This window comes from Rhipicephalus microplus, chromosome 1 (assembly GCF_043290135.1).
Source record: "Rhipicephalus microplus isolate Deutch F79 chromosome 1, USDA_Rmic, whole genome shotgun sequence".
Classification (NCBI taxonomy): Eukaryota; Metazoa; Arthropoda; class Arachnida; order Ixodida; family Ixodidae; genus Rhipicephalus; species Rhipicephalus microplus.
In genome coordinates, this window is record NC_134700.1 from 45,615,061 (window position 1) to 45,641,575 (window position 26,515).

Genomic DNA, 26,515 nt, shown 5'->3' on the forward strand with positions numbered 1-26,515 from the left:
GCATTGCTGCCATTGTCACCTGGTTCACCAAGTCCATCAAATCAGCAAAATCTTCATAGCTTGGCAATCTAGTGTAGAACATGACATCTTCATTATTGCTCTTTACTCTCTCTATGCTGAAACTGGATTCTTTTTCTTTCTCCCTGCCAAGATGACAGGCAAGGTTGTCTTTTTCTCTCTATGAATCTTGGGCAACCTATTTTGCCCCTTTAAGCTCTTCAGCAAGTTGAACACACTGGCTTTGAAGCTTTCGTATTTCATTTTTTGCCGTTCCACTGTTTCTTGCAGATGTTGCATATGTTGTTCAAGCAGAGAGTTTACCACACAATGTTCTGCTCCAGCTTGTGCTGCATCCTGTTCATTCATCCTGTTACTTGTAGCTTTAGCAATAGGTGGTGCAGCAGTACTGCCAAAATCTGGAACGTCATCATGGTCACTTATGTCGGCTGGTTCTGGTGTCAACCCTTGAATGGACGGTTTCCTGCCGAGGGGTGGTGCGCGCCGATTGGGAGGCTTGTGAGTTTTACACAATTTACTGAATTTGTACAAAAATAGAACTGCAGTGTTTCTAAGAATATTGTGACCACTTTTCAGGCCAGGGATTAAGTCACATAATTTGAAATGTTTCGAACACACTTAAGTAAATTTCGTCACTTTAAAATTTGAACTTTTATCCCTCTTAACTGCTACAATCCATCTCTTGTACTGGACGTTGTTCGTTGGGAACTGGTGAAATGACACCTACGAAAGACAGAAAAACAAGTAAACATGTGACTTGCTCTTCGCTACCGCAGTAGATGAAAAACAAACATAACACATTTTAATTAAGAGAAGCCTAAAAGGGAAACAAATTGGAGGAAAGAAGGTGCTTTTTAAGTTTTGTGTAGCTGAAGACTGTCCACTGATAATATGCTGCTTGGAGCTTGAAAACCTTGCCATGTCTTTGCGTCGATATGCACAATAGATGCGAGAATTTGACCTTCTCAGCTTCAAAGATGACCATGTCGTCACGCAGGATAAAGTTGCCGCCAACAGTACTCAAAGTAACTGCCCTGATGCGGTAGCCGAGTGGGTTTGATTCCCGGACACGAGGCTGCATTTTTTAGGCTGGACAAACCGCAAGACAACTCGTGTGCTCACATGACGACGCCCGTTCCAGAAACCCAGAGACCCCCAACCATTGCGGCTGTTTGGGCACGTTGGTAATCAAAATTTTTGCGGAGTCTTATTTAGCACGTAAAACAGCACAAATTATTACTTTGAATGAGTACGCCTACAAGCACCGGCGCGGTTGATAAGGTGTTCACCAAAGCACGAGGTTGTACATTCGGTCTCGAATGCACTCCGGTGAAAGCGAGATGCAAGAACATTCGTGTGATTATAGGTTGATGTGCACAGTAAAAAAATCATTGCGGTAATAAAATAACCACATAGTGTTCCTTTGGAAGGAACGTTTGACACCATCAAACGTGGAAGCAGCAGAAACACCGCAGTGGAAACCTTAACGGGGAGGCTTCGTGTGCTTCACGCTAAGGGGCAATCAAATACAGTTTGTTTGGTGTTACTAATCCTGATACTAAATTGTATTGTATGACACTGAAGCGCGCACAAACACACACACACACACACACACGCACACACACACGCACACACACACACACACACACGCACACACACACGCACACACACACACACAAACACACACACGCACACACGCACACACGCACACACACAAACACACACACACACACACACGCGCGCGCGCTCGCGAAAAAAAAAACATGTCGTCCGATTATTCAGTTTTGTACGGCAACAAAACACATGTTAAAGAAAAGTGGACACAAGCTTGTTTTAGCGCAAGCTGCACATGGTACGGCAAATACCCATTAGACATAAAATTGAGTTTCACCTGAGCATAGTTATACACTAAGTGGTTGACCACGCTGAACAGTTTGTGCTAAGCCAAAAGCTCCGCTTTGATCCGACCGTCAACAGAAGATTTGACGCATATATCGAATATACGTACCTTTTTTCCTTTTCTATCGGTCACTCCACTTTGATTGCATAAAGGAAGACAATAGTGTTGCGGCATCTTGATCACAAAAAAAAAAAAATCCAGTACGACGCGTGTTTCGTTGATGCATTCTCCACGGAGTACACAAAAACATGTGCTCCGCGCATGTGCCCACGCTGTCGTCTGCTCCACCTGACAACCAAAATGGCACTGGTGATCGCAACAACGCCTAGTAGATGGCGCTGCTAATTTCGCATAAGGTCTATTTTAACCAGTGGAGATAAGTGCTTGAGTCAAAGGGTGAAATAAAGTACGTCCTGTGAATAGGCGAAAACCACTTTGAAGTTTCTGAAATGCGGCCACTGGTAATCAGCGCGGAGCGCTGAAATCTGGCGAGTTTATTAGGTGAAACCAAAACTGACGCACCAAAACAGCGCATCTATCCCTTCGAATGCTTCCTCAGTGATGACACTGTTTCCCTCGCATAGGGCGAGGAGGATAAGTGAGCATGGTTAGGCGGCCATGGGACAGAAAAGCACTGTCCCAAAACGAAGTATGTAGATTGATAGCTGAAAGCGTTGCCACAAAACGAAGCATATACATTGAAGGTTGATAACGGTGAGCGGTATAGTGACGCCATTGAGGGCGTTCTCAAAGTGAATGGTATAGATGCACTGTTTAGTGCGTCAGTTTTGGTTTTGCTTCCTAATTAGCCAGATGTCATTGCCCTGCGCTGATTACTAGTGGCCGCCTTTGAAAAGTTAGAATGCGGCTATGAACTATACGCAGAAAAGAGTTGCAGAACATGACTCAGCTCCCGCAGCCACTCCCCGTTTTCAAATTTCTCATTGCAAGATTCCTTTATTTTCTGGCTGAGTCGAAATTGAGATTCTGAGCATGCTTAAAGTGGCTTTGCGCTGCCGCCTGTATGATCGACCAACCTTTAGGATCATGACGTCTATCTTCATTTGCATCACTCGTGTTAACGCTGCCAACCCGTGATGCTGGTCATTATTCGTGTGTTTGAAGGCCCCAATGAAATCTACAAGAACTGATGTCAGAGAGATAAGTGGGTTTTAAAATTAAGCAATATGCAACCGTAAAACTAAATCGGCTCACACGGTAAGCTAAATAAAAACCTTCGTTCTACAGTGATTATGAAGACTGAGGTTTCTAAATAACTTCCAGTATACAATGTTCAGTCAGTGACGTGTTCATCGTGTGAAGGTCGTCCTTTCTAGAACTGTCCGATTCTGTTCTGAGCGGGAAATATTTCCTGTGACGCAGTTGGGAAAATACCACATGCATCAAGCTGGCAGTAAAATAAATTCACTCTACACGAAATAATGGTGCCTCATTACCTAAAAGGGTACGGGTAAAGTCTATTCTAGATGCCACTAATGTAAAGAAGAAAGAAAGGAACACGAAAATTCCCTCTGTCCAGGTAAATTTTAAAAATTCTATGATGCGCCCCTCTCCAGTTCACAGACAGTTTTCATGATTCTTTTTTTAAACGTCCGTGGCGTCGTTATCAAAGACCCCAAGTTATTTTCGTTGAGTCTCTGTTATCGAATCTTCACGTTTCTCTTCAGCATTTAACTCACCAAGCTTCAATGCCAATGCCAATGCGAACAGGCTCAACGACAGTTAACTTAATTTTTAATGACATTTTCCCCCCAAAAATATCAAGTTACTTCCAAAGCATGTTCAATATCATCTCAGTCATTTTCCTACTCACGTGGTAATTTCAAAGGATGCAACGAAAAATTTTCAGAAGGCTGGAGTTGGCATTTTTTTCATCAGCCTAATTGGTCTTTTGCGCTCCGATTGCCTGACTTCACACCAATTTGTTTTACAGAATTCCTGGCAATTACATAAGCTCTTCAAAAAATAAGGTCTGAGCAATCAAAAGCTATTATTATTTAGGATTACTTGTCTGTTTGTACGATTTATTGTGCGCGAAGCAGTCTCCACTTCTCAGGATATTTTGACTCTCGGACCGCGTAGCCTATCAGAAGTTTGGTTTCTCGGGGTCCCCGGGCATGCTGGAATCACATTGAATGACACTGCTGACTCGTTTGCTCTGGAGTCTTTAAATTTTCTGGTGGTACTAGTATACTGACAAACGATTCAAACACCTGTTAGTCTTAAAAACAACGAAACATCGCTCTTACGATCTGATGAATTTCAGCTCTTGCAATTTACATAGAACGCCGCGAAATGCCTTTCCCGTCAATGGGAGGTGACCCTCACAAGCTTTCGCTTTAGAGTTCCTTGGTTAAATTATCATCTTCGCAAATCAGGATTTTTATTAACATATGTGCAGTTGGCAATAAGCCGGAAACAATACATCTTCCTTCTGACATGCCGCCGTTTTATCTCACTCCGCCGAATAATTTTTGAGAGACCGATTAGTATTCTGGAATTGGCAGTTATTAAATCCACCCTTTTATCGTTTGGAGCCAGTCAGTTGGGTGCGAGCCGCACTGATATTCTGTCAGCGCTACATAAATTCATTCAGGCAACCGGAAGGATACGCTGCTTGTGGTACCGCCTGATGAATCCAATTAGTTGTCCCTCTTCTTTTTTTCTGACTTTTTGTCATATATTCTGATTTATCAAAATATTTTACTATTTTCACCTTGTAAAAGGAAAGTTATTATTGTTCTTATGTGACTTCTCTCTCTTTTAGCAAGCATGGTATAAAAAATTACATAATAAGATACAGTATGGCCGATCCCCCCTTGTGGGTATGAGGTAAGATCTTCTAGGCGACAAGACAAGTGGGTAAGTGCCATCCGTGTCACGTTAGTGACGTTTTTTTAGCGGCTGTTGCTGTGATCTTGCTGCAGAGGACCATGCGCGGTGCATCTTAGCATTTTGAACCAAGCAAGCGCCCCTTCATACTGCTCTCTTCACCTGGTGCTACCCAAGGTCCCTTGAGTTGCCCAAGTAAGTTTGGATGTCTTTGTCATTGCCCTTGCGGGTATTCTTTACGAGCACTTAACACGCACACAGTTTCTGAACGTTGATGACTTTCTAAGCCTCTGATAGTGATTTGTACAATGCCACTTTTAGGTATGTTTATTATCTTGACAATACGACTTTTCTTAAATATTATTTGCACAATATATAGCATTCCACCCCGAAAGAGCCAAAACTGATTTTTGAAAGCATGGTAGCAATACCACATCGATTCAATACGTTTACTGGGCATTTTTTGAGGATTTCTTCGGTTTAAATCATGGGCATGTGCAGGGGCATGAGAAAGTGCCATCACATTCGCCTTACACACCTCCAACGCCACACGTTTTGTTGCTTTCTTATGACGTTTAATAGCTTTCTTCTGACTACGCTTGATTTTTAGACTGGAATTTTCAAATAAATTATAGTTAAGCCGTCTGCTTCTTGTCGAAATTAGTGGCAGCATTGTTGCAAGCACTCAAGGGTCAAACTCCTGGTAATTTTGTGTTATATTACCGTCACATTCAGGTATGTGCCCTTCTATACCATAAATTTGTGGTCCTTTAAGAAAAGAGCAATGTTGGTAAGGTAAAAAGGGGGTGGTAAAGACATTTTAGTCACGTTCAAAAACAAATAGGTATTTAGCGTGTGGGCAAAGTTTTGCAGTAGTCACTAAGGTTGGATTCTAAAAGAAGGCCAGCAAACGAGGGGAAGCAGAAAGTTACGCAGCCAGAAGAGATTAAGAAGCTCATCATGCGTAAAGTGCCGCGTACACGAGAACGACAGATGAAGCAAGGAGGACTAGTGCCGACTTTGATTTTCGCAATTATTTTAAAGGAAACAAATATCAAGGCTCATCAGAGCCGTGTGGCTGAAAAAACGCAAGCGTGGCTGATTCCTCAATCGGTATAACACGAAAGAAAAACGTGTCTTCACGGAGCCAGTTGATCTTTTTTTTGTGCATAGTTTCACCACAAGAGCGAAGGGATGATTGCTTCCTGAACAAATTGGGAAGTCTCGCAAAAAAAAGGCAAGCTGCTTGCAGTGCACGCACGAAATGAGCATATGAAGAACGTGCTAGAACTAACTGTCACAGTTCAACATTTAAAGCATGCTGTTCTAATAGAAAGACGCATGAAACCAGCGCACAAAAATACACAGGGTAAGCGCGAGCAACTGTTACAAGTCCTTATCCTACGTGAACAGTGGGCTCCTTTCGTAAGAATTTTATGTAGCGGGAGGCGAAAAACGGACACAGGAAGGAATAGACTGGGAAGACTCGCGCTACACAAATTTCTTTCAAATGCATCACCAACAAGCCCACATCACCACTTTTGTCCTTTCGTAAACGCGGCTGCGGCAGCTAGCCTAGTGACCTTCGTGCTCTTAGGATCGCGAGTCTGATAAGCGCGCGCAAAGGAGAGACTACGCCCAGTGTGGGCACGCGCTCATTGAAACGCGAGAGGCGACGGCATTCAGAACGTGCCCAACGCGAGCCCTTCGCTGCATCTCGCTACTCGTGACGAAAACGCGCTGAAGACGCAGAGCTCTGATAACCATGTGCACCTAATGGTGTATGATGTATACAAACTGATTGCCGTTCGCAAGGTATATAAAACGTATGCTCCTTGGCCAAGCCAGTGGTTTCACGCTGCGCGCTTCGGAGCGAGATGTCAAAAATAGAGCATAGGCCTGGCCAAATAGGCCTGGCCTTGAGGCTACGGGTCGGCTCAGTCTTCGGCCCGCTTAATAAAAAGGCCAAGTTTTGCCTTCAAGCACACGCTAACGTTATACATTGCATGGTCGAAGACATTCTGTACCAAGCTGAAGTGACGTGTGCAAAGAGCTGGCTCTTAGTAAAACTTAACAAACAAAAAAGGAAAACAGCTGAAGTTCATTTTTGCTGATGTACACACAAAAAACAAACATTACATCCGCGTGAGAAAAAAATTAGTTATACAAAAAACTGCAGTACAAGCAACTTCCCCCTCATCATTTTTTGATTGCACTCGACACAATTCCATCAATACAGCTAAGGGTATATATCAATACTGGTGCGTTTATTTTATGCTCATCAGTTCATCCGTTTATACGCGTATATTACGTTCCAGTTCACTAAGAGATAGAGAGAGAGCGAGAGATAGAGAGAGAAATAACTTTATTGGATTGAAAAAGAAGGGGTTTAGTAGCTAGATGGGTGGGGCCCCATGTTCAAGGCTCCACTGGCTTGCGCCGCCTGCCGGACGTGATCCAGGAGTGCTAGTTGCACCTCCGGGTCCGAGCTAGCGAGGAGAACCTCCCATTGCTCCGAAGAGTTTTCCATTCTATACATACGCTGTAAGCGATCAAGTTCATTTGGCCGTTTAGCACAACTCCACGATATATGGTAAAGGTTCGGTGGCGAGTCGCGACACCACGGACAATCGCGCCCATACAAAGTTGAATGAATTTTGTGCAGTCGTAATAAAATTGGATAAACTCCCGTTTGAATTTTATGGAGGTCTATGGCGTCTTCCTTTTAAGAGATTTGTAGGGGGCGCCATATTTCTGCCGCGTGCATCACTGGTGAGCAAGAAGCTCTCGTGGAACCATGCCAGCTGGGTCGTTTTCCTCCTCCTCGCGAAAGCCGTCGTGCGTAGTTCTGGGTAGTGGTAACAGCGAGAAAGGCTGCTGCTCCGCTCGGTTTGTGAGCGCTCGAGCTAGAGCATCCGCCCTCTCGTTACCCTCTAGGACTGCATGTCCCGAGCTCCAGACCAACCAGCAAGTGTTGCTTTATTCACCGCCTAAAAATTTGCAAATGTTTAATGGGAGGTGAATAGCCGGCACGCCTCTTGCGAATTTCGTGAATAGCCGGCACGCCTCTTGCGAATCTGAGAGTATGGTGATGTACGTCTGGCCGTCGCTGCGCTCTCGACTTTTAATCGCCAATGCGATGGCGAAACACTCGGCCTTGGTGATCGATGTAGTGTACAGTAATGAGCTGGACGCTATGCTTCTCGTGTCACTGCTTACCATTGTGACGACGCAGCGCTTCCAGTTATACCTGGAAGCGTCGACGTATAGCACGTTCTTATTGCCTCTGACAAATTTTCTGATCAATTTTACACGCTCCTCCCGCCTTTCGTGATGCCACTCCTTGGTCATGTTCCTGGGGATAGGGGCGATCGAAATATGTCGTAAGATTGGGTCTGGTACGTCTACCAGCTCCTCGTCGAAGTTTTGGGGTTGCAGTCGTACACCCGCCCTCATCAATATCTCTTCCTGACTTCGTCTGGCTGAGGCGATTGCGCTGAGAGATCAATGTTGCTGCTTTCAGTTCAGCGTACGTGCTATGCAGACTGATGTCGAGAAGCCTGTGTGTCGGAGTGCTTATCGGTAAGCTTAATGCTGCCTTGTAAGCCTCTCTGATGATAGATTCTACTTGCTCTTCTTCGCTGTTCAGCGTGTGGAAAGGCAAGCTGTATGTCAATTTGCTTATTACGAGCGCTTGCACTAAACGCACAGTATCACTTTCTTTCATGCCTTTTTGTGGAAGGTGATCCTCTGAATCATCCCAGCCACTTGTTTAGTTGCCGATTTAAGAAGACCGATAATGTGATTTGCCCTACCGTTGCTTTGAACCCAGATACCCAGGATCCGGGTGATGGTGACTTTAATTTTCTGCTTTCCGATTTCAATTTCTATTCTTCCGTTACTTTTGTAGCGTTTGCTGTGTATTCTGATCACCTCAGATTTTCCGGGTGCGCAGCTGAGACCACTGGTTCTGGCAAAGTTTTCGACAGCCAGTGCCGCCTCCTGCAGAGTCTGCTCTTTGCTAACCAGAGACTCCCGTGTGGCCCACAGAGTAATGTCACCCGCGTAGAGGGTATAACCAAGCTGTGGTACACAATCCAAGGCCCGAGCGAGTCGACAGATGGCGATATTAAACAACAGAGGAGATATTATGGCTCCTTGAGGCGTTCCCTTGTTTGGCATTCGGAATGGCTCAGACCTAACGCTTGAGATACCAATTGTCGCCTCCCGATCGGTAAGAAATTCTTTTATATAGTTATATATCTTTTCCCTGCAACCAATTATATATAGCTCTGGGAGTATAGCTTCATGAGAGATATTGTCAAAAGCTCCCTTTAAGTCTAGAGCAAGCAGCAAATGCTCTTCACCTTTGGGGAACACCCTTGAGTACTTCTTCTTGTATCAGGAGGAAAGCGTCTTGTGTTGAGAGACCACTGCGGAAGCCCAGCATGGTGGCAGGAAACAGCCCCCTGTCCTCTATGAAATTCTGAAGTCTGGTCTGAACGACCCGTTCGAAAAGCTTCCCCAGACATGACGTAAGCGATATAGGTCTGAGCGCCTGCAGGGAGGGCTTTTTTCCGGGTTTCGGAATGGTTATAATTTTGGCGGTTTTCCCTTTTGCAGGGATCTTCCTTTTGAGCCAATGTTGTTCATTGAATTGTTTTGTCATTCCTTCGATGGCTTTGTCGCCAAGGTTTCTTATCATCGCATTCGTCATTTGGTCTTCACCGGGGGCTGTGTTCCTCTTGGCTGCCTGAGCTGCCGCAAATACCTCCTCCTTTGTTATCGGCTCGTCTAGTTTCTCATTTCTGGCTCCGCTGTAACTCATGTGATTAGCCGAATTACTTGGTGCGCCAATATATCTCTGCTTGAGGGCTTTCACGAGGTCGTCGTCCGCGCCCGGAAATGTTTCTGCGATTTTCTGCAGTGTTCTGCTTGTCGTGGATTTGGATTTGCCTGGATCAAGAATATTTCTTAGGATGGACCAAGTTTTCGCGGTGCTCAGTGTGTTCTAAAGCGAACTGCACAACTTGATCCATCCCTCGGTAGCTAATTTGCTTGCATAGTCGTTTGCTTCCTGTGCAAGAGCAGCGATGACGTTTCCAACGCTTTAGTAGGCTGCGCCTGCTCTCCCATAGGTGTAGCAGAGGGCTGTCTACTACTGGCGTCTCTACGGTTCTGGCTATTTTCTTCGTAGTGATTGCGTGTACCGACTTTATATACTCAGACCATGCCGCTATTGAGTCCGGTACTAAGTCGGGTGGAGGATCTCGTTTTCTAAACTCAGTCCAATCTGTGATCGCCGCGTCGCCTGTCAATCTGCGCAGTTTGGGTGTCGATATGGAGACGCTTATAATGTAATGGTTGCTTCCTATGTTTTCATCCACGTTTGTCCAGGATGCGTCTTTGAGGTTGATGGTGAAAGTGAGGTCCGGGAACGTGTCTCTACATACGCTGTTGCCCACTCGCGTAGGCGCGATTGGGAGAGTTATTAAACTCAGGCCCAGCCTAGACATATCATGTTCGAGACGCGTTCCCTTCGGCAAGTCTTTTGGGTAACCCCATGTGGTGCTGGGCCATTTCGCTAAGAAATGCTTGGAATTTAAAACAGGATATGATTGCGAGGCATGTCATTAGGAGATGGGATTTATTTCGGCCACCTGGAGTTCTGCGATGTGTACTTAAAGATGAGAACACGGCTGTTCTTGCATTTCCCTGCCTAAAAAATGCGTCTGACGTGGCCGCAGAAATCGCATTCGCGTCCTAGGACAGCGAAACAGCTCAACTACTGAGCTACCATCGCGGGAAAAAGAACATTTCGAGGCAAATGCCCGCACACTACATGGCATTTTGATCACCCAAATTCGGACCTCCTGGAGATTCGTTGGCTCGACGCTCTGGCTAGCTCAGAATTCGAAGACCAAGTTTGGGCCATGTAGCAGGCCCGGAAAGCTGCGGAAAAGGCTAAACTTTACTGTGACCACCCTGGTGGCCAAGACCCGGAAGCTAATCTGCAGGCTTTAAGTAATGTTTTCTCCGTTTCTTGTAAACACCGGATTTTCCGCCCGATCACCCGCTACAAAGCGCAAGACATTATTAATAATCATCATCAACAACTGATGCCCTCTAACGGGCCCGCGCATCGTCTGGTCAGGAACACGCGCTCCCTGCATAAGTTTAGCAACAATGCCCTGGCCCGGGCTGTGCTCGGGCTGAGCTCGGTCAAGTACGCTGGGGTCAGGCTTGGCTTGGGCTTTATAAAGCTGGCCCGGGTCGGTCGTGGGCCACAACATCACGCCGGTGCATTGGTATAGTCAGGGGTTCTATGCCCGGCGATGCAACTTTTTCTTTCTATATTTTTTAAAAATCTGTTGGTATACATTTTACAATGTCGTATCCCTGCTGGAAATACGTCAACAGAGCCGTGGTGGACTCCCGTATAGAACACTTTCATGGTAAAAATAAAAATACTTGTAAGAACTGAATCTTACAGAAACTTAAAAAAAATAAAAATACAGAAGATTAGCCCCAGAGTGCCGGGGAAACTGTGGAGTAGTGTGTACTAGAACGGGAGAGTACTCGGAACAGCCGCAGCACCAACGTACGGAAAGTGCTGCCCAAACGGTATAAATCCGCTTGTAGAGCTGCGATCGGTAGTCTGCAGTGGATCTTTTTAAGGGTGGCGAGCTGCTCCGTCAAAGTTCAGAATGCTTGCTTACCACTCCAATGGCTTGGGTTCGAATCGCAGCTGAAGATGTTGAGTTTTTATTTTTTAGTGTAATTTGTTATAGCAGTATTGTTCTCGCTCATTTCCCAAAATAGAGACCGTTTGTACGTATTGCAACAAAAAATATCTTGAATTATGAAGTAAAATAAGTAGAAATTTGACACCGAACCTAAGTATTTGCAGCGCCACTGGAAGGCGTTCGACAAAACTATAGTGTGCCCTCCGAGATGTCTCGTATTTGGAAATATCTCGGAGCCGTACTCTACGTTTTTGTCTAATTCTGTACAGTGGCGCTCCAAATAATTCCGCTTACTGTCACATTTATTTCATGTTAATTACCATTTCACTTTACTTTCTATCAAAATACGTACCAACTGAAGCTGCTTTAGGGAAAGAAAGAAAAGCACTACAGCTTTAAGTAGTTACGCTTAAAAAACGCTAGGCCTGCGCGGAACACACTGCACTGTCACAGCGAAAGCTAGAAAAGAGGTCTTTCAGAGTCTTTTATGGATGCTAGAAGCATACTGCGAGATACCAACTGCGCCATAAATACTAATAAATTTCGTGTAGTAGGCCAGCATTCAATATGTTATCCATCGTCATTCTTTGGAGAAGCGTGGTATCCGCAACACACTTGTTGGAAATTTTGTGCAATTTTTATGCAGTAGATGATGACGATGAAGAAATATGCGTAAAGTGGGTATGCGCCACAGTTAATGGGTGATCAAAAACAAAATTTTTAAGTTTGAGCATCGTACGACCCTGTCGTTACACAATTCGCATTGTGTGACTCATGGCTGTTCCTTTGTTGGTCTAAAACGCTTTCTTACTCATATTAACGCGAGTCTTTTCCCGATGTCGCGCCTACCTAAAGCTAGTTTAGAAACGCGTTCGACGCACTGGCATGTCCCTGTGGTCGAATACTGGGCTCGCACGCTGTGGACCCGGGTTCGAATCCCATTGTGTCACTGATTTTTTATTTACAGATTTCTTAGCACTGGCGTGGCTCAGTGGTAGAAAACAAGGCAGGCGCGCAGCCGACCTGATTTGAAATTCCAGTGCGTCAACGGTGTTTTATTATTTACTATTTTATTTACAGAGTTTATAGCACTGGCTTGGCTCAGTAGTTTTTTTATTTACTGAGTTCAGAAGCCCTGGCGTGGCTCAGTGGTAAAATACTAGGCGGCTGCGTGCCTGCCCAGCATTCTACCACTGAGCCACGCCACAGAACGGGGTGTAAGTCCTATTGTGTCGTTGGTGTTTCTTATTTACCGAGTTTTTTTTCGTTTGATATTGGTTACGGACAGTGGCGGTGGTAGCAGACAACTACGGCGCCGCGCGTGACCTGTGTTCTGAGCTCATAACAACTTTCACTCTAATGAAAATTCAACATCCACAGCTGTAATTCGAACCAAGGTGTCTTTAGTGAAAATCAAGCATTCCACCACTGCATCATTTTAACAAAGACGTGTGTAGCTTTTCGACGACACATTGCAGGCTATCGACCGCAGCGCCGCAAGTGAAATGGCCCTCTTTGGGTTTCGTTTTTGAAGCTCCTTTCAAGTACTCCCTTGTTCTAGTACAATCTATCTGGAGCCGGTACAGACGCCTCTTTTTTTGTGTGAAACATTGTTGTTCATAGTTTTAAAGTAAAAGGACATTAGTTGAAAGAAGTAATCTAAGGGTACATGACTGCATGTGGGGAAGCTGTATTCGCTTGATGTTCTTTGATGAAGAAATGCTCGTCGTCCCGAAGATGGGTATTCAATGCCTACAATCATGGCATGACAGATGGTCGGGTTTTTCTTTTTTTGACTGAAATACTCAAGCAGCCTTAGGAATGTCTTTGTATGTAGCCTGCTAGAGGTACCTTGCAGGCTTGGCCGAATAAATGCTTGGTACAGACACGGATCGTGCTCGTCTTACGTACGAACAGACTTCACACATCCGAAGCCCTTAACCGGACATGCCCAAAGAATGTGCAGCATTCCGTCCTTGTAATGCTAAAAAACGCTCGCTTCTGCCAGGCCTGTCTGATAACCAGTCTTGGCGGCAATGCGCTACAAGTAACACCGTTATCGGTAACGAATTAATTTATTTGGTTACTTAGTAATGTTCTCGAAAAAGCACGTGACGTGCTTACGTTACCATTCTCGAGTAACGAATGCTGTTACGTTGCTAGTTACGTTTCTATGTTGTAGGTGCCATTTTCACTGAGCTCGGCCCGACGAATTATTCTGTCGCGGCGTCATACTGCCGTCGGCCTGCCAGGCACGGACTGTGAAAGTGCGGGCGAAATTGCTATTGTTTTTAGAAAGCCCGGGTAGAAATTTCTGGAGACGTGCCGTCTCCCATGGGAGGGTGAGGCTATCGTGACCGAAAAATCTCAGAAAGATCAAATGTGAAATATGCCATCAGAAACTCTACGGGCATGTTTTTAGTGGAAATAAATTGTAGCAGCTGGTGGGCTGCTGGCGCCTGCACCTTTCTGTGCCCAGGATATACCCGCACGACAAGCTCACGGAACTCCATACTACATGCTGATTATTGTTAATTCGTGAGGGAAGCAAATAACTTTCCCGTGAGCCTTTGTCCTCTTGAAATCAACGCCTGCAAGTTCCAGTCACAAAGGAGTGCACACGCTGTGCACAACGTCAACGTGGGGAATAACCAGCCCATTGAATGTGAGAAGCCCCGTGTCATAGTTAGAGGCCCACCCAGTAAACAGCTGGTAACTTGGCAACTGGGCCACAGCACGCTGACTTCGAGCCCAGGCGCCTAGGCTCCCTTGGGCAGACACTGTCACGTATGAATCTGCTGCACCAAGTTAATATGGCTAGTGGCAGCTCTGGGACTTCAAAATGCGAGCGGTTCACGCCGCTCCCCTTTACAAGAAGTCGTCTATGCCGCGTTTGGATGCAAATGCAGATCAGCGCAAGAGGAAAAATCCCTCTTCGCTGTCTCCGAAAATCACAACACGACGCGGTTAGCGGGCTGGTGCGGTGTTTTCAGATTCCACAAATTTCCACCCGCGATAAAAACGTCGAGCTCGGCCGCCAGTGGACAACTGCAACCAACAGGAAAAACTACGAGCGCAGTAAGAGTGTACGAGTAAGTACACTTACTGAGTGTGTTCAAGCGTCACGCCATCTATTTCTCTTTGCAGCATTAACTTGTGTGCAGTATGCCCGTAGTATGCGGCACAAAATAGTTGGTGTACTCTTTCGCAGACCGCCTGCCAAAATAATAGATATTACAACTCCTGTGTGCACGCACACACTGCACACGTTCAGTACAAGTGTAACGGCGTACAACCACTATTCACAGTGACGTAAACAGCGATTCGGCTGAACTGCGGCATTTACTTACGGTAGCTAGGTGGATCTATGCTTCCAGCCGGCGTCACGGGAGCTAGGTTAGCTAGTATACCCCAAGGTAAATGAAGATTGCGACACTAGCGCCAATTTGTCCCCTAGTTTTTGGTAGGCCAAACTGTAAAACAGAAAAACAAAAATCACAACATATCCACGGAGTGAATGATGATGAGTAGAATGAAGCTTCGGAGTTTTTTACCAATAAACCATGAGTCATCCATCCGTAGTCTGTCTCTCTGTCTGTCTATTCGTCCGTCCGCACCTGCTGAGTGAGTCGTCGAAGTAGGCGTTCCCGTACCACACCGAGCTAGAAGAGACACACCAACCACTTTAGGAGCTCCACCCTTAATAAAAAAATTGCTGATGCTGCTACAAAAACGCTTTTGCTTATGAGAGAGGAAGAATTGCCGAGGTGTTATTAGGTGGTTTACAATGCAGTTGATGTGCGCGCGACTGCCTTCACAAGCCGAAAGTGAAAAACAGCTCCACTTGCATTTTTTTTCTTGCTGTGTTGCTGCTGAAAATCTGTTTATGAGTGACTTTTGGTCGCCAAGTTTCTCAGAACTTTCAGCACGTGCACAAAAATTTTTTTCGGAAGTATTTCTCAGTTTAATGGCCTGAGTCAGCAAGCATTCGAGAGTGCAATTTTTTTTGAGGAAGAGAAATGAGTAGTCGGCAAGTGTGGTTCATTTACTGATTTTATCAGCAATGTATCACAAACGATAAGCCTCAATATATGCTACAACAGCACGAAGCCCTGTATCTCGAGCAGTAAATGCAAATGTTCGCATTTTGTATCGCTTACACAAACATAAGACCACGCTTCCCAGAATTTATTGTATACAAAATATTGCTGCAAAGGTTAACCACGTTCAGTGGCTGTACGCAATACAATTATCCAGAAACAATGGTTTACACGTCCATGAATAATGAACTGGCCATGCCGTGCAGATCACCAACACTGTGAGCCTACCACAACCAGTGGCTTCTGTTTCTTCTATTAAACTGCGTAGTCGAAGCAACAGCAAGCTAATTTCTTACACAATTCAGCTTTGCTAATGTACTGTTACATATTGTGCAAACTATATTTGAATGCTTGGCTTGAAGCTGGCAAAAGTCTGTTATTCTAATAAATAGTCTCTCTCTACTACAGATTTGTATATTGCACTTATTCGTCACAATTTGCGATGGCCAATTTTTCTATCACAGGATAGGCATGAGTATCACAATCCTCAAACAGCAAATGTCACTCTTCAAACAGAGCTTTCAATCGAGAGAAATGAATGGAAGTGTCGATGGTTCATTGGCAGTCGGCCTCTGATAGAGTGATGCGCAAAGGCGGAACAAACACCTTCGGGACATGGGGATATGTAACTCACATCTACTGCATTCAATAAATCAGTCGGGGCTGATAGCTCACAACGAGTCTGTTTTATTGGCTTTTAAGACATTCTTCTACCATGCCTGAATCATATACATCGTTCCTCCGCAATCCTCGGGATAAGCGAAAAGGCGGCACCGGGCTTTTTCTCAAGGACGAGACTTTGGCGGGGCACGTTGACGAATCCACTGATATAGCTTCTGATTGCGAGGTGTTAACAATGCCGAGCTATAACAACATGTTTTCCGTTCTGTACAGGCCATCACCTGGCGATTCCACCTGATTTCTTGTATTTGGTGAAACGCCTTTCAGTTATTCATTAGAAGAGGAAATCAACTTAGTCTTAGGTGCTGATGTTAATATAAACATGCTTTTGTTGTGCCTGCTGCAATATTATTGGCCGTGAACTCATCACAATTTATGGATTTTCTAACCCGATATCATCAACAACACGCATGACTATCGATGGCATATCCCTATTAGATGCATTCATCTCAAACATTATCTTGATTTATTAGAGGCAGATGCTGTGTTCACTGACATTATTCGTCACTTAAGTGTTACATACTTAGTAAATCGAATCCAATCTATGGTTAGTAAAACTAAAAAAAGGCTGTTTTTATTCGATCTATCGCGTCATCAGATCTTGAAGCGTTTCGCTTTTGTATGTAGCCAGCTACAGGCTACTTGCAGGCTAGGCCGAATAAGTGCTTGGTACAGACACGGATCGTGCCGGCCATAGGTACGAACAGCCTTCATACATCTGAAGCCCTCAACCGGACATGCCCGAAGAATGTGCAGCATTCTGTCGTCGCAATGCTAAAAAACAAATCGCAGCTGAATATGAGCCATGCCTAGCCCAAGAGGTTTGGCATGGCGTTTACCGAGTGAAAGATAGTGACTTCGCGTTAATGAGCAATTTTAAAACCTTTACCATGAATTTCGCCCTGGCCTTCTGTCCCCTCCACCCCCCCCCCCAAAAAAAAGAGAACAAAAACAAAAATTTGGCAGATCCTACGTACCTTGTAATCGACGGTATGCGAAGCATGCGGAGGGAAGGTGACCGTGTTGCAATATATTATTGAGTGACATGTCATGAAACGACGCTAAATATATGTACAAGTGTTGCACGCACAGAGTTGCACGCACAGAGTTGCAGATGTTTATATAACCAGTTATTTGCACTTGCGCAACGATGCCAACTGAAACATGCGTTTTAGCAACACCAGAAGCTGATATGAAGCGCTGATGCTCGCGAAGATGCTGGCTCTGGATACTGCTACATAAATCAACTTCAGCGCATGACAACTAACTAGAATTGACGTTAACGCGACGGGACGCCTGTATCAAAGGAGTACATATGTAATGTTTATAAAATTAGGTAGCAAGCACTGCAACCATTATTGACGCTTCACGAAGATTAGCGTCAATTTGAAAAGCAGTTCTAAGATCTGTTGTAGCTCTATGGTAAAAGGCTTCATTGCCACGCATAATGCTTGGGCTCGATTCCAGCTGGGACCCTGGCATTTATTCTTTGCATTCGTTGGGTCGACGCTACGGATATTTTTTAACACTCGTGCAATAAAACTGCCCATGTGTGTTCTCGTCGTTCCTGGGTAGATACTAAGTTTCAATCACTTGTGGCACATGCTCGCATACCAGCGGCACATACCCGCCCGTGGGTACGCGCCACCGTCTGGTAGAAAGTGTTCGAAGACGTACGCGACGCGATCGGTAAATTATTCATGTCTTGACCAGCACTTATTCGACAAACCATCTTACCCTCCCTTGCTAATTTTGGTGCATGCCAAGCCAAAAGGGTGACCACGAGAGCACCCAAACGTAAGCGGCTAGATAGACAGACAGATAGATAGATAGATACGTTGAAAGTTGCCGAAGCTCGCTAACAAACGCATCGCATTTAAAAATGGCACCCAAAGCACGAAAGCTGTGGCTAACGCCTGAGCTTCTTTGCATCGTTACCCGCAAACATGCCCTGTATGCTCAATTTGTTAAATTTAGAAGTGCAGCCCTATTGAGCGAATTCAAGAAATATTGAAATACGTTAAATAGTCGGCTTACAAATGTATCGAAATGCTTATATTGTAGAAATGTTTACTGACCCAGGTTGTCAAAGATGAGATGTAGACTGGCGCAAATTGAATATTTTTTTAAACCATAGCTCACTTTCAGTTATTCCAAATGTTTTTAGTGGTAACGCACAAAAACACACCGGAAATGCGATATTGATTGCGTTTATTGATGTATTTTTATTGAAACCTCGGTTAAATGTCGTTGATGGCCTGGTCAGCTATGCTGAGTTCCTGCCTGTGAATGCGTTCCGTAACACTCTATTTCTTGCCCACAAGAGGTTAGTTGTCACTTCAGTGATACTGGTGACAGCCACTCCTTGGACGCTGATAATATTCAGATTAGCCCCGTAAAGAATGTGCTCCGTAATATATGCCCTGTTTTTACCCATGTCTATCGTTTGGTAATATCTGCAAGTATATTTCGAAAACAAATGCAGACTTAACACGCTGTTCCAGTTTACAAGCACGGTAATAAAGTGACAATAAACCATGCAGGTATATTTTGTAAACAAATGCATACTTAACACGCTGTTCCAGTTCACAAGTACGGTGATAAAGGGCAGTAAACCGTGATCAACCTACTTAAATATTTGCAGTGCTTTCAAAAGCGATGGAAAACCTAATGCATATAGGATTTTCATCATTTTTAATCAACTCAACTTGTTTCAACATTTTCAAGATGGCTTCAGGAAGCATTGCTGTGTCGAAACAGCCCTCTTGACTAATAAATAAATACAGATGCATTTTGTCGTAAACAAATGACAATATGCACATACGTCGATTTTTCAAAGACATTTGACCATAGATCATTCCATCCTTCTCAGTAAATTAGAAAAATGTGTTGTGCGTGCAACACCGCAAGCTCATCTAAAATCTGATCTTTCTAACAGGGTTCAATTTCTAGATGCCAACAATTAAGCATCTGCAAAGAAGCCGGTAGTTGTTAGTGCACCACAAGGAAGTGTTTGAGGGCCAGTTCTATTTTCAATCTACATAAATGGCTTTGTACACTACCCAAGTAAAGCGACATTTGTCTCCTACGCCGATGATACGAGATCTTTGACAGTGATAGCTGTTCTCAGATCTGTTATGAGAACAAAGATCGCGTGAGCCGTAGTTGTCCGCCGCGGCCACAGCCGCTGTCCGTAACCACGATCACGCGAAAGAAAGAGAGAGATAAAAAAAGACCCAAGAGATTGAAAAGACAATGTCATTCGAACCCAGGTCCTTTGCGTGCCATTCCAGTGTCCTACCACTGACCCACGCCGGTGCTTGAAAACTGATGCAAACAGACCCTGCGCAGGCCTGATGTTGGGAAAGGAATCGCGTTATTATGAAAAATAAAACGTTTTCAGACAGGCAAGTAACAATCAGGCGTCAAGCAATGTGAATTGCGTACCAAGTGGGTCGTCGAATGCTCCAACCAATTACTAACGCTTTAGGCGTAATTCTTCATCGTCGTCATCATCATCATCATCAGCCTGGCGACGCTAGCTGCAGGGCAAAAGCCACTCTCATGATCCGCCCATCGACCCAGTCCTGTGCTTTCCGTTGCCAGGTTATACCTGCAAACTTTTTAATTTCATTAGCCCACCTAATTTTTTCTCTCCGCTTCGTGCGTTTGCCTTCCCTGGGAATCCAGTCAGTAACCTTAATGACCAGTGGTTATCCTGCTTACCTGCTACGTGCCCGGCACATGTCTCTTTCTTCTTCTTAATTTCAACTATAATATCCTTAACCCTGGTTTGTTTCCTGACCCACACTGCTCAGTTGTTGTCTCTTAAGATTGCACCTATCAATTTACTTTCTATTGCTTGCTGCGTCATCCTCCATTTAAGCAGAACCCTCTTTGCAAGCCTCCAGGTTTCTGCTCCGTAGGTAAGTACTGGCAGGATGCAACTGTTAGATACGTTCCTTTTGGGGGTTAGGGGCAGATTACCAGTCAGGACTTGAGAATGCTTGCCAAATGTGATCCACCTTATCCTTGTTGTAGTTATTTCACTCTCATGGTTCGGCTCCGAGGTTACTACCTGTCCTAAGTGGACATATTCCTTTACAACTTCCAGCGTCTCTTCACTTGTCGTGAAAGGCTGTTTTCTGCCGAGACCTTTGCACATTACTTTAGTTTAGTGCAAAATTACTTTCAAACCTACCTTTCGACTTTTTTTTCCAGTTCTGTAATCATGAGCTGTAATTCGTCCCCTGAGTTAATCATCCAGGCAATCTCATCAGGGAATCGCAGGTGACTAACGTACTCTCCATTAACTCTTATAAATAAATCTTCCCAATCCAGGGTCTTGAAAACCTCCTGAAAACACGCGATGAATAGCAATAAAAATATCGTGTCTCCCTGCTTTACACTCTTCTTTATTGTGATTCTGTCGCTTTATGGAGAACTATGGTGGCTGTGGATCCACTGTAGACTTCTTCCGATATGTTGATGTAGGATTCTTCGATGACTTCATTCCGTAGTGCCTGCATTATTACTGATGTCTCGACTGAATTGAACGCCTTCTGACAATCTATGAAGGCTACGTATAGGGGTTGGTTGTATTCCGCGCATTTCTCTACTACCTGATTGACAGTTTGCACATGGTCTATTGTGGAGTAGCCTGTACAAAACCCTGCTTGGTCCTTTGTTTGACTGAACTCTAATGTTTCCTAATTCGAACAGCTAATATTTTTGTAAATAGTTAGTAGAGAATGGGCCGTAAGCTGATCGGCCAATAATTTTTCAAGCCCCTGGCGTCCCCTTCGTTATGGATTAAGGTGACGTTGGTGTTCTTCTAAGAATATGGTACCCATCCTGTCAAGAGACACTTCGTATATAAAGGGGGCACTTTTTCTAACACAATTTCCCCGCCATCTTTCAGGAGGTCCATTGTTACCTTATCCTCACCAGCGGCTTTGCCTCTTTGCATTCATTCTAGGGCTTTCCTCACTTCTCCTGTCATTACTGGTAGGATGTAGAGTTTTTCTGGACTAATATTGTTTCTTACGATATCATCCTGGTTGTTTTGGCTTCTCTACAGCTCTGTAGAACGTTTCTGCCACCTTGACTACACTATTCATATTAGCACAGTCCCTTAATACCGTTCTGGTCACGAAACTTCTCCGTCACTCTATGGGAGAGCTTGATATGGTGCCAAGAGCGGCCGCTACGCGGCGCAAGCGGTCCTAGGGGGGCCATCGCCCCGCTGCGCCCGGCGGAACGCACTGGCCGCGGCGGCATCCCGAAGGCGTTGTGTGGTGGCAGCTCGCGGTTTCTGCATCAGCGAAACGCGAACTTCATGTGCCAGTGCACCGTGCTCAAGGTGGACGGCATGGTGGACGGCACGCGAGGATTGTTGAGGGCATTTTCCTCGACAGCCGCACAGCGTCAGCAAGTGTAGGTTGTCTGTTGCACTTTTTAGGGACAACAGCTGAGGTTGTACACTTTTTTTGGAGATGTAGATTACATTTCTTCACTCGAGAAAAAAACAAAGCCTCGCGGGCAACTGTGCGCAGTTCATGCCCTGCAAGTGGTGGGCGGAAGCCACAGTGTTAAGCATAATGGCTGTGTATGTGAGCACGCCTTCCCATTTGTATATAGTGTTGTATATCTTGTATACATTACACTGTATATTTTCGTACTATTCATATTTATCTGCATATAGTGTAAATAGTGTATATTCAAATACAGTTTATTTTAGGCAGTGAGCTAAGGCAGAGTGCAGCTGTTAATGAAACGAAATACACATTGTACAGTAGAGTCACAGATTGTGTAACATTGCTCAGAACAGCTGCAATAGTTTCTAGTGCTTTTCTTCTCCAAAGTGTTGTTCTCAGTGTATTTTGTGTAAATAAATGTTTTCCAACTTTCTCCCCATTACATGCAGCATATGTGAATCTTTTATTCATAAGTACACACCTGACTACTAGGCGGCGTATCATTAGCACCAAATTTAAGATTTCTTGCATGCCTTAAATCATAACCGCCCTTCGCCCCCTCCCACACAAAAAATAAAAACAAACGTGTGATGAGGTACCTCGGTAGTGGTTCCAGATTAGGCTGCTGTACTTCCGTTCCCGGAGAAATCATGGGTTGTCGGTCGGTAAATAATAATGCCCTAAACAGTAAACACAAGGAAACGTCCAGTGGCGGGTGTCCCGTGTAAGCTGCGTGGAAAGAAGTGATCAATCAAATGTTGGGCACGTTTAGAGCGGTCGCTAAAGCCCTCGGCATCGAAAGTCCCCGCGTCAAAAAAGCGATCGGCGCTCACAAACGTGTGTCCAAAACAAATGCGCATTCGGGTATAAACTCAATTGAAAGGTCTGGAATAAAACTTCTGGCTCAACCATTCAGTTCATTTGAATACTTGGGTAGTAGCGCGCGAGAGGCGAGCCGGATATAAACCAATGTGATTGCTCCTGTACTACCCAGTCGTGTTTCATTTCGTTCACCTTCCTCCCCCTATTAGCGGCCCTACCAGAATATAAAGCTCACCTACCGCATAAACATAATCGCCCTTTGGCCGGGCGCAAATACAAACATGTTGTCGAGCAGATCAAGCAGTAGCTGCTCGCATCAAGAGCATGGAGCATAAGCATCGTCTTTCAACACTTGTGAGCTATAGCTCGCAAGTACCGCTTCGAGGCATCGTATGTATGCATATAATTGGGCTATGAGACAATTATTGACCCAATGCGTTATCGCGCGGTGTGAGAACACTTTTAATGCGCTGCTGTTTATAAGGTTGACCCGCACTTCCAAGTAAACTACGCGTGCGTTCCAAAGTAAACAGCTCTCATTCGTCGTCGACACTGGATCCCGTTTCAACTTATTTATCTGGTGGCATTGATGCGTTCAGAGACGTTTAAAAAAGGTAACAGGAAGAACAGCACGCACATAATCGCGTCGAAACGTCGGCCGCAGTGCGCATACAAGCCCAGCAGTGGCGGCGGCTTGTGGCCCCCATACGACGGGTGGCGCCTCTAGCGACAGATTTTGTCCCTATATCAACCTTCGGGCGGAGTTTCGTGACCAGAAAAGCATTGAAGGACTCTGATATTAGTTAGGACATTACCTTCCTTTTTCCTTGATGTAAACATCCAATTTTTGCTAATGCAAAAGTTTGCCTTTGCAGCTTTTAGGCTTCTGCCGCTTTTTACAGCCTGATCAATTCTCTCCATGTTATACCTTATGACGTCGGCTACTTTAGGTCTATTGATTGAGTTGGAGAGCTCCAAAAGCTGTATTTTGTCGATTGCATTTGAGGCTTTTATGGTTTGTCGTTTCTTAATAGGATGTTTTGTCTCCTGAGGTAGTTTGCCAGTGTCCTGTCTGTGATTGTACCTCTGACTTCCAGTGCACACCGTTTGATGATACTAGCAATATTATCGTTCATTGTGTCAACGATAACGTCAGTTACCTCGTTTAGTGCATCGAGTCCATTCTATGTGATTCCTATCTATGTGGTTCCCATCTAACTCGTGAGATAACTGTGGTCGAATAAATTGGTAGGCTTGGGAATGATTGCGTGAGCATCCCACCCATTGCTTTAACAGAAAAAGGAGTGCATGATTTGTCCCGCGCGCATGACCACCGCAAGTAACCTGTGGTAATTCTTTTTTCTGGCTTTTTGCAAATATTTGCTTGCAAACGTTTGTTCACGTGTCGTTTTCTTTATATTCTGCCCCGTTTCAGAAATGAATTTCAGTTGGATGTTCAGCGCTCTTCAGTGTTTTCCCTTTATCTTGTCCCTTGTTGCGCTGCTGTCAGTATAATGAACCACCAAGTTGTCCAAAGATTTGCGCTTGTGTCCATGTATGCAAAGGAGTTCCTGGAAGGCTGGTAGTTCTCATCGTGGCTAAGACCCAATGCGATGTTCACTTCTGAAGCAAATTCTCCATTTCTGCATTGCGGAGAGGCGTTGAGCACCCAAGGCTGCCTCAGTGCTCTGGCTAAGGCAGAGGTGTGAGGAATACGTGCAGTGGCTGTGCCACAGTCTCTGTCTGCATGCCCTGATTTGCCTTTGCTTCCGGCTGCAGGTGAACCTTCGTTGCAGTTACATTTTGAAATGGTACCACAATGATGCGTTAATGCAAAAGCACGCACCAGAAAAAATTTTATGTTGTGTGTAGAAATTACTTCAATTCTGCAAACTAATAGCCGTCCATTATAATTTTAGCAATCAATGTTACCTTGTGCAGCTATGCAGATATATAAAAGGACAGCACATGCCTTCAGTTCAATGTGTTCATGACTCGAGATGAACGTAACTCATGACGTTTTTAGGATTTCACAGTACTTTAAAGAGCAACACGCAACAACACATATTCCAGACAGCTGCTGCGATATCTGAGTGATGACTTCCCGCCTCATGACTGTAGTGTTTAAATCAACAGGCTGCATAGCTCGAGGGCTGTCGGGCGGTTGTGCGCTGGTGGTCCACCGCAAAACAGAGCGACAACTGAATGTCTGCACCCCGACACCAAGACACTTTTACGAGCAACGTCTAAAGGCTGTGCACACTTCTCCTTACATTCTGCCCAGGCAAGTTTGGTTATTGAACTTCAGCAGCACTTCAAGTGACAAACCACAATGAATGATGTTTTTTTAAAGACAGATTACAAATTGACTGCACTGTGCACTCTCTCACAGAAAAAAAAAAAAAACGTCAATAATACCAGTAGAGAAATCAGTGGGATTAGCTCTGTTTGGGTTACTAATTTTCTGACGGGTATCACAGAACCTACATAGTCACACATTATTACACCTGCACATAGTTTGGCGCTGTGCATTTACAAAGCAATCCATATCACCGAAAGGTACATTGCTGGTAGGACTAAATCAGATTCTGAAAACTCGCGATGTCTTGTTGAGGTTGTTGGACAATGCAGCTATCGGTAAGACACCAGACTCTGTTGAAATTGCAGCATGATGAATCTGCAATGACGGGAGTGGGAAAAATGCAGTGCTCATGAGGACACAAGCTTGGTAACGAGTAATAATTTGTCTAATTATTTGCTGTTTGCCGGTCTCTACTGAAACCACAGCAGGTGAGCATACTGTACAGATGCTAAGATTGCTCATCATAGTAACAAATCAGCAATACAGAAAACACAAGTGATATCAACTTGGCACTTTGTACATAAGCAGCTTTCCGCTACATTATATAGAACCAAAATACAGGTGCATAGAAAATGTCGAGTTCAGCTATAATGGCTGCTTACATAACTACTTACAGAATATTATGGTTTCATTGCTCATGCCACTGGCTGTTAAAACATGTTACAATTTATTTTCAATTTGTGACTAAAACTAAAATAATCAATGGAGTGTTGGTGATTTGAGGTGCAAACATGTTACATCTACATATGGCTACTGGGAAAATAAGAATAGTTGAAAACATCAGTGTTGCATTTGTATTGTACTAATGTGAATAAATCTTTGTGTCTGGTGGCTAGTGTTTGTGAATAAGACACGTTATTTTAAATGTATTATATAAATAATTATGCATGAGTTTGAAATAATTTTAAACGCGCCCGTTTTGCTCGTAATCCGATAATAGTAAGTCCAGGAATAGAAGAATAGTGGGTGAGTGTTCACGCTTAAATTTCTACTAGATGAATTGTATGGCGTTCCTCTAAAATTCTTCTATTTGCTTTATGTCAGAGTGGGTAGGAGTAAACCAGGTTGTACTTCCGTATTCAAGGATTGGCCTGACGAATATTATGTATGTCAGGAGCTTTGTAGAGAAGGTTACCATGGAAGTGATCTGTGAAGAAAACATAGTTTTTGCATGGCATGTAAATTAATGTGACTACTTGAATTTGATTTGTGGTGTTTACCGTCTCAAAACCACTATCTGATTATGAGAGACGCCGTAGTGGAGGGCCCCGGAAATGTCGACCACCTGGGATTCTTTAACGTGCACCCAAATATGAGCACACGGGCCTACAACATTTCCGCCTCCATCGGAAATGCAGCCGCTGCAGCCGGGATTTGATGCCGCGACCTGCGGGTCAGCACCCGAGTACCTTAGCCCCTAGACCACCATGGCGGGGCAATGTGACTACTTTGCTCGTCCTTCTTAAGTCAGACGTATTTTGAACTTAGGTATTTATGCTTGTGTACTCAGCTCAGAACAGGTTCGTTTATAGTGTAGCAAAAGTGTAAAGGCTCCA

General features: G+C 44.5%; 1 long non-coding RNA gene across 2 annotated transcripts in view; it reads right to left on the reverse strand.

Annotated features, from left to right (window-relative positions):
- Positions 1 to 26,515, reverse strand: part of LOC119177747 (uncharacterized) — a 93,760-nt gene that overhangs the window by 15,591 nt on the left and 51,654 nt on the right. The window contains exons 2-3 of one of the 2 annotated variants that reach the window (XR_012883834.1): positions 15,072 to 15,179; positions 14,868 to 14,990 (exon numbers count right to left, since the gene is read on the reverse strand). This is a non-coding gene — a long non-coding RNA (uncharacterized LOC119177747). The remainder of the gene's footprint in view (positions 1 to 14,867; positions 14,991 to 15,071; positions 15,180 to 26,515) is intronic. The other variant, XR_012883835.1, reaches the window with a different exon arrangement.